At 47.1% G+C, this 12,594-nt stretch overlaps 1 pseudogene; it reads left to right on the top strand.

The window, feature by feature from the left end:
- The window catches only part of LOC112068836 (protein 4.1-like), a 78,279-nt pseudogene that overhangs the window by 49,723 nt on the left and 15,962 nt on the right, over positions 1-12,594 (top strand).

The following is a 12,594-nucleotide window of genomic DNA, read 5'->3' as shown; positions in this document are numbered from 1 at the left end:
AATGTGTCTTCTAGTGTATAGTAATACGTATATCTAGTCAGACAGACAGTGAAATACATGTATCTAGTGGTACTAAATAACGTATATTTTAGTCAGAACACAGTACACGTATTACTGTATGTGAAGTCTCGCTTGCCAGACTCACAGCGGCTGTGCGGTGTCTGACTAAAATAATTAAACATTGATACATGGGGCTGGGGTTATTACACGAGATGCATGTTTTACAAAATGTATCAGACTAAAATATTGATATGAAGATGGGTTTGAAACAGAGTCATGGGTCTGTAACGTTACTGTATCTGCCCCTCTCTTCCCTCCTCTGGGGTATCGGCAGCATTCGCCCCGAGACAGAAGCGGCACGGAGACGGTGCGCGTGAAGAAGGTTAGATATCTGTCTACAGTTAGGCTCTGTACTAAATGGCTTCCTATGTAGTACACTTGTTTAGACCAGAGAGCCCTTTTGGCCCTGGTCAAAAGTAGTGCACTATGTAGGGAATAGGGTGCCATTTGGGACYCATACTCAGTGATTCACATCCTCATCCTCGCATCACTCGTCGCCTTTCAGTTGATTTTTCCCCATTCGTTAGAAAATAATTTCTAATACAGAAAAAATAAATGTTTTTTGTCTGTTTGTTTCTCTGTCCTCCAGCCTTGTATATCTACTGTAACAGGACAGCTATACAAGAGAATACTGTTTGGCTGTGAAGTTCCCTTCTTAACGATTTCATGTGTTCACAATGATCAAAGACTTCTTTGGATAGTTACGGAGAAAGAAACGTTTTGTTTCTTCTCTATTTTCCACCATTTGTTTTGAAACCAATAAACGGAGGCTACTTATCCAACAGTATCAGCCTTGCCGTTTCCTCCCGCAGAGGCAATACATAAAGCTTCCCTCTTGTGGACATAATTCTTCACCAAGTAGAACTAGAGAGATAAACCAAATGAATGAGGTGCCTGTAAGTGAACGAACCTGGATTGACCGTGCCTGTGCTCTAGACAGTATAGTGAGGAAGATCCTCAGCTGCACTTGTCTGCTGCCTCAGGAAGAATCACTCAAAAAAGTCGAGTGAATGATGCTTTAGGTAACGCATAAAAACGGATCATGCACAATGATAATGCATTGCTACCCCGGCATGTATGTATATGGTGCATTTATGTGTCAACATTTGAGTCCACTCACAGTCAGTCCTGAAATAAAGAAACCCACCAAGTGTTGGTAACTTATGGTGTTCACAGACTCCACTGGACCTTTGCACTCACCCTGCACTCCGCTTCACTGCACTTCCCATAGTATCATCTGGTCCCTCGCCACTTCTCCCACTATCAGGAATGAATGCACACATACCGGATGTAATCGCTTGCAAGTCAAACAGTAAAAGTACAGCATAAAATATAAAATAAATAATAATATAAGGATTTCAATTCCACATCTTCCTGAGACCAACTTTGTTCTCTTTTTGTTTTCTTCGTTTTTCACAGAAAAGAGCTAAGAAACTTGAGGGTCAAACTATTTATATCAGGCATAGCAATTTAATGTTGGAGGTTTGTATCACACTCTAGAAAATGTCCTATTTGTTCTTTGACTGTTTGTTTGCAGCATGTTCTCTCTCTCTGTCTCTCTCTGCATGGGAGTTGTGTTTTCACTTGCCCTGTTTTCGGTTTTTCTTTTTGTCTTGACTCTTCTATTCTCTCTTTCATTTTCTACACCCACCCTGTTTTCAGCTGAACCCCAATGGCTTGGCATGCACTCTTTTCCTGTTTCCTTCTAATGCAAGTACTCACTTTACTTTGGTGCTGTTTTTCATCCCAACATCTGTCATTTGTTTCTTATCCACATTTGTTTTGATATATGATTGGGAGTGTTTTCTCTATCACTATCGTAGTCCAGTATTATTATTATTTAAAAGCTATAGGCATCGGATCTGAAAGAGGTGCACCAGTTTGACTTTGAGACTGAAGAAAAGACATCTAAAATAATGTTAGTGGACACCGTATACCCAGCATGCCCTTTGATTTCAGCCTGCTTGTCAAACGTATGTTTTTGTTGTGGCACTTTTTTAGTCGATAATGACTTGCACCTTTTGGATGCTTTTTCCAAATGGTATTGTCGTCGACAATGGTCGTCAAATGTAGGTTTGTTGTAACGACCATAAGTATCTTCCTAAAGGGGAAAGTGTTTCCAACAGGAATGATGTTGGTTGAATTAAGGCCATTCTTGTACCACTTCTCCAGCCTGCATTGGTGACAGAGGCCAATTTCCAGGAACATGAACACAGCTTTGATTGATAAACTTTTCCCAGTCATATATTTTCATCTCAGTGATGTGATTAACAGGTTAATGATGCCAACCTCTGTTGTCTTTCTCATTGTGAGACCTGGAACTCCTTAACATAAGCTTCACTGTACTGGACACTCTTAGAAAGAAAGCTGTTACCTAGAATGTAAAACGGGTTCTTCGGCTGTCCCCATAGGAAAACCCTTTGAATAACTAGTTTTGGTTCCATGCAGAACCCTTTTGGTTCCAGGTAGAACCCTTTTCGGTTCCAGGTAGAACCCTTTTCGGTTCCAGGTAGAACCCGTTTTGGTTCCATGCAGAACCCTTTTGGTTCCATGCAGAACCCTTTTGGTTCCAGGTAGAACCCTTTTCGGTTCCAGGTAGAACCCTTTTCGGTTCCATGCAGAACCCTTTTGGTTCCAGGTAGAACCCTTTTCGGTTCCATGTTGAACCCGTTCCCCAGAGGGTTCTACATGGAACCCAAAAGGGTTCTTCCTTGAATCAAAAATGTTCAATTCCCTCGTGCACAAGTACAGTGAGTTCTCCTATGGGGACAGCTGAAGAACCCTTTTGGAACCCTTTTTTCTAAGCGTGTACTGTACCTCTCTCAGGGAGCGTCCCAATTGGCACCCTATTCCTATTCACTACTTTTAACCAGAGACCTGAGGGCCCTGGTCAAGAGAAGCGCACTATGTAGGGAATAGGGTGCCATTTGGGGCGGTTGGGGCCTCTCTCACTCATGGTGCTGTTCCTGTATCTAACCATAGCCATGTGACTCTCTCTGACCCTCACCTCTGTTGACCTTTGACATTGGCTGTGTCCCATAATGGCACCCTATTCCCTACACAGTACACTACTTTCGACCCATAGGACTCTGGTCAAAAGTAGTGCACTATATATAGAATAGAGTGCCATTTGGGACAAAGTCGTGTCTTTGACGTGCTGGTTCAAATTCTGCGTCTTTGATTCATCATAATAATAATTGTCAGCTGGCTCAGGACTAAGTATCCTCAGGCATATTGCTGGGAGAGCCTGTGTGTGTGTGTGTGTGTGTGTGTGTGTGTGTGTGTGTGTGTGTGTGTGTGTGTGTGTGTGTGTGTGTTGTGTGTGTGTGTGTGTGTGTGTGTGTGTGTTCTTCTGTTGATTGTGTGTGTGTGTGTGTGTGTCTTCTGTGATTGTGTGTGTGCGTGTCTTCTGTGATTTGTGTGTGTGCGTGTGCGCATCTTCTGTGATTGTGTGTGTTTTGTGTGGTCGTGTGCGCATCTTCTGTGATTGTGTGTGTGTGTGTGCATCTTCTGTGATTGTGTGTGGTGTGGTGTCCATCTTCTGTGATTGTGTGTGTGTGTGTGTGTGTGTGTGTGCATTTCTGTGATTGTGTGAACTCCCAGGTTGTGTGCATAAGGAGACTCTTACTCACACTCATCCCTTCTGCACGTTAGCATACCATAAGCATACTATACTACCACCAGTGAAATGGTCACATGGTCACCTAGCATACCATACTACCACCAGTGAAATGGTCACATGGTCACCTAGCATACCATACTACACCAGTGAAATGGTCACATGGTCACCTAGCATACCATACTACCACCAGTGAAATGGTACAGGTCACCTAGGGTTAAATGGCAAATCCAGCTCTCCATTTGGCACAGGCTGCTCTATAATGTACTATAAACATACTATAGATGTACTGTAGATGTACTATAGATGTACTATAGATGTACTGTAGATGTACTGTAGATGTACTATAGATGTACTGTAGATGTACTGTAGATGTACTATAGATGTACTATTAAACATACTGTAGATGTACTGTAGATGTACTATAGATGTACTGTAGATGTACTATAAACATACTAAGATGTCTGTAGATGTTCTATAGATGTACTATAGATGTACTGTAGATGTACTGTAGATGTACTATAGATGTACTATAAACATACTGTAGATGTACATAGATGTACTGTAGATGTACTATAGATGTACTGTAGATGTACTGTAGATGTACTATAGATGTACTATAGATGTACTATAAACATACTGTAGATGTACTATAGATGTACTATAGATGTACTGTAGATGTACTATAGATGTACTATAGATGTACTATAGATGTACTATAAACATACTGTAGATGTACTGTAGATGTACTATAGATGTACTATAAACATACTGTAGATGTTGTAGATGTACTATAAACATACTATAGATGTACTATAGATGTAGTATAGATGTACTATAGATGTACTGTAGATGTAATAGATGTACTATAGATGTACTATAGATGTACTGTAGATGTACTGTAGATGTACTGTAGATGTACTATAAACATACTATAGATGTACTGTAGATGTACTGTAGATGTACTGTAGATGTACTATAAACATACTATAGATGTACTGTAGATGTACTGTAGATGTACTGTAGATGTACTATAGATGTACTATAAACATACTATAGATGTACTGTAGATGTACTGTAGTGTACTATAGATGTACTATGATGTACTATAAACATACTGTAGATGTACTGTAGATGTACTATAGATGTACTATAAACATACTGTAGATGTACTATAGATGTACTATAGATGTACTGTAGATGTACTGTAGATGTACTGTAGATGTATATACACTTATGGTATTATATTCCCTGACAAGGGGATTGTATTCCATTGCAGCCCAGACTATAATCCCACTCTGTTTTGGGATTTTGGAAAACCGGGTAACAGTAAAATCTCTGTAGTGCTAGCTGCCAAACCAACAGCTGTCAGTTATGAAGAGCAGGGATTTAGTTCAGACAGATAAAAGATTTAGGCTTCAGGTACCATGTGACCAATTCATTAGGTAGCAGAGATCCACACAGATGCTCTGTTGGGAAGCAAGACACTTCAATGTCCTCCCATAGTTTAACTCTCAGAGCTCCCTCTAATATGCGTCCCAAATGGCATGCTATTCCCTATATAGTGCACTTCTTTTGACTCGAGCCTTACGGGGATCCCTATGTGCCCTGGTCTAAAGTAGTGTTCTATATAGGGAACAGGGTACCATTTGGGATGCCATTTGGGATGTTTCTGATAGTCATTAGCCAGGAGACACTAGTCTAATTGGTTGTAATTTTATCTCTGTGATCACGATCCCAACATGTGGTAGATTGGTAATGGGCGATTGCTCCAAAACCACAATGACTCCTTCTGCACCATGAATATGGATAGGCACGGATACTGTACGGAGATGGATCATCTAAAGTTCAATCTGCATAGGAGGGAACAGAGTGGAGGAACACAGGACAGTCTGTTTTGTCTATAGGACATCATGTGGTCTGGATGGACTAAGGCCTGTTGTTGTCATGTTGTTTGTCTATAGGACATCATGTGGTCTGGATGGACTAAGGCCTGTTAGATCCTGTTGTCATGTTGTTTGTCCTCTTTGAGAGGGGCAGGCCTGTTCCAACTTCCAACTGCATTTTGTTTGATATGATAAGCAAATCATCAATCATGTTGCATTCTGCTAAACTTGTACATTTGTCATTTCCCCCAAATAATGACATACTTTCTCCCTACCCTCTTCCAATCTGGGGGCTTCGCCCTTTTGCCCTTCCTTGCTGTCTCTTTCTGCCTTCTCCTTAAACTATCCCCCCTGTCTCTACTTTATCTATCATGCCCTTCCCCTCTGCTCTGTTTCTTTCTCTCTCTCCATATTCTTTCTATATCTCTCTTTCTATTTGCCTCTGGTCCTCTTCTCCCTCCACCTCTCCCGCTCCACCCTCTTTCTCTCTACACCCCTCTCTCTCTCTCTCTCTCTCTCTCTCTCTCTCTACCCCTCCCCTTTCTATCTCTCTCCACCTGTCTCCCCTTCTCTCTACGCTCCCTCTCTCCACCCCTCCCCTCTCTCTCTCTCTCTCTCTCTACCCCTCCTCTCTCTCTCTCTCTTTCCACCCCGTTCCCTCCTCCCAGGATCTGGATAAGACCCATACAGAGATCATGCGTCACCACACCAGTATCAGTGAGCTGAAGAGAAGCTTCATGGAGTCTGTTCCGGAGCCGCGGCAGAGCGAGTGGGACAAACGCCTGTCCACCCACTCACCCTTCCGCACGGCCAGCATCAACGGACAGCTGCAGTCAGGCACTGACGGGGTGAGTCAACACCAACAGAACTGAAATGAATAGAACGGCCCTCCCCATTCAAGTCAGTGATGTCATAATGAGTGAACTGGTGTGTGTGTGTATCTATGAGTTGACCAGTCAAATCGCCAGGGTTACGGGCTCTAAGCCCCTTCTAGATGTTCTATTTCTATGGAGTCAACAGAACAACCAGTCTTGGTACAGAGTCGGAGACAGCCATAGTAGAACATGTTACTCAGAGACACAGACAGGCCTTTATCCTCTTTTAGTCCCACTCATAGCACCACCAGGACAGAGACAGCCANGAGACAGCCATAGTAGAACATGTTACTCAGAGACACAGACAGGCCTTTATCCTCTTTTAGTCCCACTCATAGCACCACCAGGACAGAGACAGCCATATTAGAACATGTTACTCAGAGACACAGACAGGCCTTTATCCTCTTTAGTCCCACTCATAGCACCACCAGGACAGAGACAGCCACAGTAGAACATGTTACTCAGAGACACAGACAGGCCTTTATCCTCTTTAGTCCCACTCATAGCACCACCAGGACAGAGACAGCCATAGTAGAACATGTTACTCAGAGACACAGACAGGCCTTTATCCTCTTTTAGTCCCACTCATAGCACCACCAGGATTCCTGACAACAATGTGATGTTTGAAGTGAAAGATGGTACATTTGACTCGCTTTTATGCTTTTATTTATTAGCACCAGTTTACCAAGATGAATGTTTTGTTTTTGTGCTTTCATTTTCAATTGAAGATGTGTTTTGACTTTCTTTGAGCAAGTTTTCTTGCTCTGTTGTTTTTCTAGTTGTAATTTTGGATTTGCACATTCGTCATTAGTCCCAGTAGGGGGTACTGTTGTCTTTTCTCACGTCATTCAGTTCAATCAATGTCTAGTCTCTAATCTAGAGGATGCAATCATGTTAGTCAATGTCAGGTTTCTAGACAATGGCAGAACATATGGAATATCCGTATTACAGCGGTGCTGTGGTCATTTGAAAGAAAAGTATATCTTTTTTTTATTTCCTCATACTTGGTACAGAGGAATAGATTATTTTAAATTCCCTAAGGATATACTGTTTGCAGGTTCATAGTCGGCAGATGGAATGCTTCAGAGAGCTTCATCAAGTGTTCAACGGTTTTTCTGTGTCTGTGTATCTCTGTGTGTACAGTGGACATGCTCTTGGAGTCTCTCTGTGTATATTCGTATGTGTGAAGATTGTGTGTGTGTGTGCGTGTGTGTGTGTGTGTGTGTGCGTGTGTGCAGGTGAGGACGGCCTCCCTATCACCTGCATACAGAGTAGTTGGTGGCGTATCAGAGGTAAAGGTACTCTAATTCAGTCCTTACTGGCCGTACAGGGGCTGAGCTGGGCTGGGCTGCAGTAAGATAACACTAGCAGGACTGCGCTCTCCCACCCCTGGCCCCGTCACAACCTACTTTTATAGATGCCCCTTCCAAACCACACCCCCTAACCTTTCCCAAACCCTCCCCCCTCACCACTGCCTCCGCTCCATGATTGGCTGTTGCCAGCTTTTGTCTTCCTGCTTTGATCTGCCAATCAAATCGCATGGCTGGGTTTGACCCGATAGTAGTGAAGCTGCATGACTCAGTGATGATGGTGGTGATGATGATGATGATGTCTGACGTAGTGATGAGAGACTGAAGAACAAAAAACTAAACACGCAAACAACCAAAAAACAAACAGCGACAACAACAACAAAGAACTGACCTCCTCCTCCCCCTCTTCATTTCATTGTCTCTCCTCCTCCCTGACCTGTATCTCTCCCTCACTGGTTGTTTTATGTTTTATGTTCTCTCTCTCTCTCTCCCCCCCTTGTGTCGTCTCTCAATCCTCTCCTCCTCCTCGTCTTCCTCCTCCTCCTCTCCTTTCAAAGTCGTGCCCTGCCCCACATTCATATCCACTCCCTCCTCCTCCTCCTCCTCCTCCATATCTTCCACCACCTCCTCCTCTACCTCCACCCCCTTCTCCCGAGGAGGATCCGGAGACCCAGAGAGGTGTTTGGGCCTTGGGTCACCGAGCATCACCGCTCCCCTCCCCTCGCCCCTCTACTGCCATGGGGCTGAAAAAACTATTTTACTCCCAGACTTGAAGCTGCCTCCAGCTACCTGGGTATCCTGCCTGCTCCAGACCCTTCTCACGTCCTGCCTATGTACCTGAAGACTACTAAGCACTTCTCTCAGAACATTTAACAACACATCTAAAATAATAATAATAATAATCTTAACTTTCAATTTTCTCTATTGGAGTATAGGCATTTTTAAACGATAGGCCTATAGCACAATTTCTATCAATGGAGATTATCATGTTTCTAAAATATCACTAAAATATACATATACAAGTGCAGTATAATACACTAGTCTGGTGATTTACCAAGCAGTCTTACCTGACTTGATATTGTATGTAAAACATTTCAGATGTCTTTTTCTATCTTCATGAACACATTACCAACAAATCCCAAATATGAGCCTCCCAATTCCCAATAGACCTCAATGTATTTGATAAGCTCATCTCTCATTGACTGACTGACTGGCTGTCAGATGGCAGTGAGGAGGAGGGAACACTGTGGACTAGCCAACCTGCACCAAGCCAGTTCCTATGGTGGTTCTCCGCGTAACGCTGTTATGATCCTATGGTGGTTCTCCGCGTAACGCTGTTATGATCCAAGACGTTGCACTGCCAAACAAACGGTTTGCACTAGCTAGCATTTTACCTGCCAGAGAAGGCCTTTATCCAATCTAACCCCAGCCATCCAATCTAACCCCAGCCATTCAATCTAACCCCAGCCATCCAATCTAACCCCAGCCATCCAATCTAACCCCAGCCATCCAATCTATACCCAGCCATCCATTGTAACCCCAGCCATCCAATCTATACCCAGCCATCCATTGTAACCCCAGCCATCCAATCTATACCCAGCCATCCATTGTAACCCCAGCCATGGAGGAGCAGAGACCCATAAAAACTCTCCAGTCCCAAATATGCTGCTGCTGCTGTCACCGCTTCCCTGGAGGTTGGTCCGGCCTGGTCCGGCCACCCTGGACCCTAACTCTCACTGCCCAGAAACCGGGAGTCTGAGTCAGGCTGAAGCTCAGTGATGGAACCCACCACTCACTAATGTCAGAGTTCAGAGAGAACTTTATTTAAAACATCTGAAGGAGACTCTTCCCCTCCGCCCGCACTTACAACCTTACATTCCACCATTTACCTACTCCCCAACCTCTCTCCTACCCCACTCCCCCCGTCCCTTCCCCTCCTAACCCACTCCACTCTCTTCTCCTGTCCCTGTCTCTACCTTACCCCAGCTACCTGCCCTGCCCTTCCTCATCCCTTCCCCTCCTAACCCACTCCCTCCCGGTCCTTCCTCACATACCCACCCACCCCTCCCCTTCCTCCCTTCGTACCATATCCCTTTCCCACCACATCCACTCCCCTCGCTACCCATCCTCCTCATCCTGCTTCTCACACCCCTAGTACCTCCCCTGTCTCAGTCCGCTTCCCATCCAAACCCACTCCTCCCTGTCCTCATCCCTTCCCACAAACCCACTCCTCCCCTTGTCCTTGATCCCATTTCCCTTCCCCTCCAACCCACACTCCCTCCTGTTCCGCTTCCGCCTCCATACCCACTAACCCGTGTCTCATCCTTCTCCTCTAATTCCACTTCCCTCCCCGTGTCCTTCATCCCTTCCCTCCTCAACCCACTCCCTCCTCTGTCCTCATCCCTTTCCCCTCCAACCCACTCCCTCCCCTGTCCTCTCCCTTCCTCCTAAACCCACTCCTTCCCCTGTCCCTTCCCCTCCAAACCCGACTCCCTCCCCTGTCCTCATCCCTTCCCTCCAACCCACTCCCTCCCCTGTCCTCATCCCTTCCCCCTCCAAACCCACTCCCTCCCTGTCTCATGCCTTCCATTCCTAACCACTCCTCCCCTTCCTCATCCCTTTCCCTTCCCCTCCTAACCCACCCCTGCCCTTGTCCCTTCCCCTCCTAACCCACTCCCTCCGTCCTCTTCTCTCCCCTCCCTAATACACTCCCTCCCCTGTCCCTCCATCCCTTCCCCTCCAAACCCACTCCCTCCTCTGTCCTCACCCTTCCCCTCCTAACCCACTCCCTGCCTGTCCATCCCTTCCCCTCCTAACCCACTCCCTGCCCTGTCCTCATCCCTTCCCCTCTTAACCCACTCCCTCTTGTCCTCATCCCTTCCCCTTCTTAACCCACATCCCTCCCTTCCTCATCCTTCCCCTTCCTAACCCACTCCCTGCCCTTCCTCATCCCTTCCCTTTAACCCGATCCCTGCACCGTTCTCACCCTTCCTTCTTAACCCACTCCCTGCCCTTCCTCATCCCTTCCCCTGCTAACCACTCCGTGTCCCTTCCTCATCCCTTGCCCTTCTTAACCCACTCCCTGCCCTTCTCTCCCTTCCCTTCTTAACCCACTCCCTGCCCTGTCCTCATCCCTTCCCTCCTAACCCACTCTCTCCCCTGTCCATTCCCCTCCTACCCCAGTACTCCCCTGTTCCCATGCCATCCCTTCCCCTCCTAACCACTCCCACTCTCTCCCCCTGTGTCCATTCCTCTACTTTACCCAAGTACCTCCCCTGTCCTCGATCCCTTCCCCTCCTAACCCACTCCTTCCCCTGTCGTACATCCCTTCCTCCCTAACCCACTACCCTGTCCTCATCCCTTTCCCTTACCGCCTCCTAACCCACTCCTGCCCTGTCCTCCCCTCCTAACCCACTCCCTGTCTTCCATCCCTTCCCCCTCTAATCCACCTCCCTCCCTGATCCTCATCCTCTCTCCTTCCAACCACTCCCTCTCGTCTCATCCCTTCCCTCCTAATCCCACTCCCTTCCCTGTCCCATCTTCCCTCCTAACCCACTTCCTGCCCTGTCCTCATCCCTTCCCCTCCAAAACCCACTCCCTGCCCGTTCCTCATCCTTCCCCCTCCAAACCCACTCCCTGCCCTGTCTCCATCCCTTCCCCTCCTAACCCACTCCCTGCCCTGTCCCATCCCCTTTCCCTCTTAACCCACTCCCTCCCCTGTCCTCATCCCTTCCCCTCCTAACCACTCCTCCCCTTCCATCCTTCCCCTCCCAAACCCACTCCCTGCCCCTGTCCTCATCCCTTCCCCTCTTAACACTCCCTGCCCTGTCCTATTCCCTCCCTTCTCTAACCCACTCGCTGCCCTGTCCTCATCCCTTCCCCGTTTAACCCACTCCCTCCCTTGTCCTCATCCCTTCCCCTCCTAACCCACTCCCTGCCCTGTCCTCATCCCTTCCCCTCCAAACCCACTCCTGCCCTGTCCTAATCCCTGTCCCTCCTAACCCACTCCCTTGCCCTGTCCTCATCCCTTCCCCTCCTTAACCCATCCCTGGCCCTCCTCATCCCTTCCCTTACTTAACACTCCCTGCCCTGTCCTCATCCCTTCCCTTCTTAACCAGGCCTTGCCCTTCCTCATCCCTCCCTCCTACACTCCTGCCTGTCCTCATCCCTTCCCTTCTTACCCACTCCCTGTCCTCAATCTCCTTTCCCTTCTAACCACTCCCTGCCCTGTCCTCACCCTTCCCCTCCTAACCACTCCTGCCCTGTCCTCATCCCTTCCCTCCTAACCCACATCCCTTACCCTGTCCATTCCTCTTCTAACCACTCCTGCCCTCTTCCCATCCTCCCCTAATTCCTGCTGTCGGTTGCCATTCCCCACGTTGTTCATTGTTCTCTGTCTCTCTTGGTCTCCCGTTGCTGAACACAGCGAGGAAGGCGTCCTCTGTTTGAATACAGGTCAGATTACTGAGACGCAACAGCAGGCCTCCTCGGGCCCGGGGGACCACCGCTCCTCAGACCCACCTATCTACAGGAGGAAGAATGTATTACTTCTGATGATGACGAGGAGGAGGAGGAGGAGGAAGAGGAGGCTGGGCCGGGAACACTCTGAGGCGTCCTATCGACATGCCTGAGGAGGAGGACAGGGCAGGGGGCCTCAGCCTGCCAGCTGTACCCAGCCATGCTCCAGCTCCAAAACGCGCACGGTCTCCTTCTCCCTCCTGTCTGGACTGCTGGTCATGTTTCTCATCTGTTGGGCTGGTGTTAATCTGACTGCCGGTCCGGTGGAGAGCTTAGAATGACTGACGGCCGTCCGGTGGAAGAGAGAGAAGCCCTCTAAGAACTGA

This window comes from Salvelinus sp. IW2-2015, unplaced genomic scaffold (assembly GCF_002910315.2).
Source record: "Salvelinus sp. IW2-2015 unplaced genomic scaffold, ASM291031v2 Un_scaffold762, whole genome shotgun sequence".
Taxonomy (NCBI): domain Eukaryota; kingdom Metazoa; phylum Chordata; class Actinopteri; order Salmoniformes; family Salmonidae; genus Salvelinus; species Salvelinus sp. IW2-2015.
Note: the sequence above shows the minus strand (reverse complement) of the source record. Positions and strands in the feature narration are given on the sequence as shown.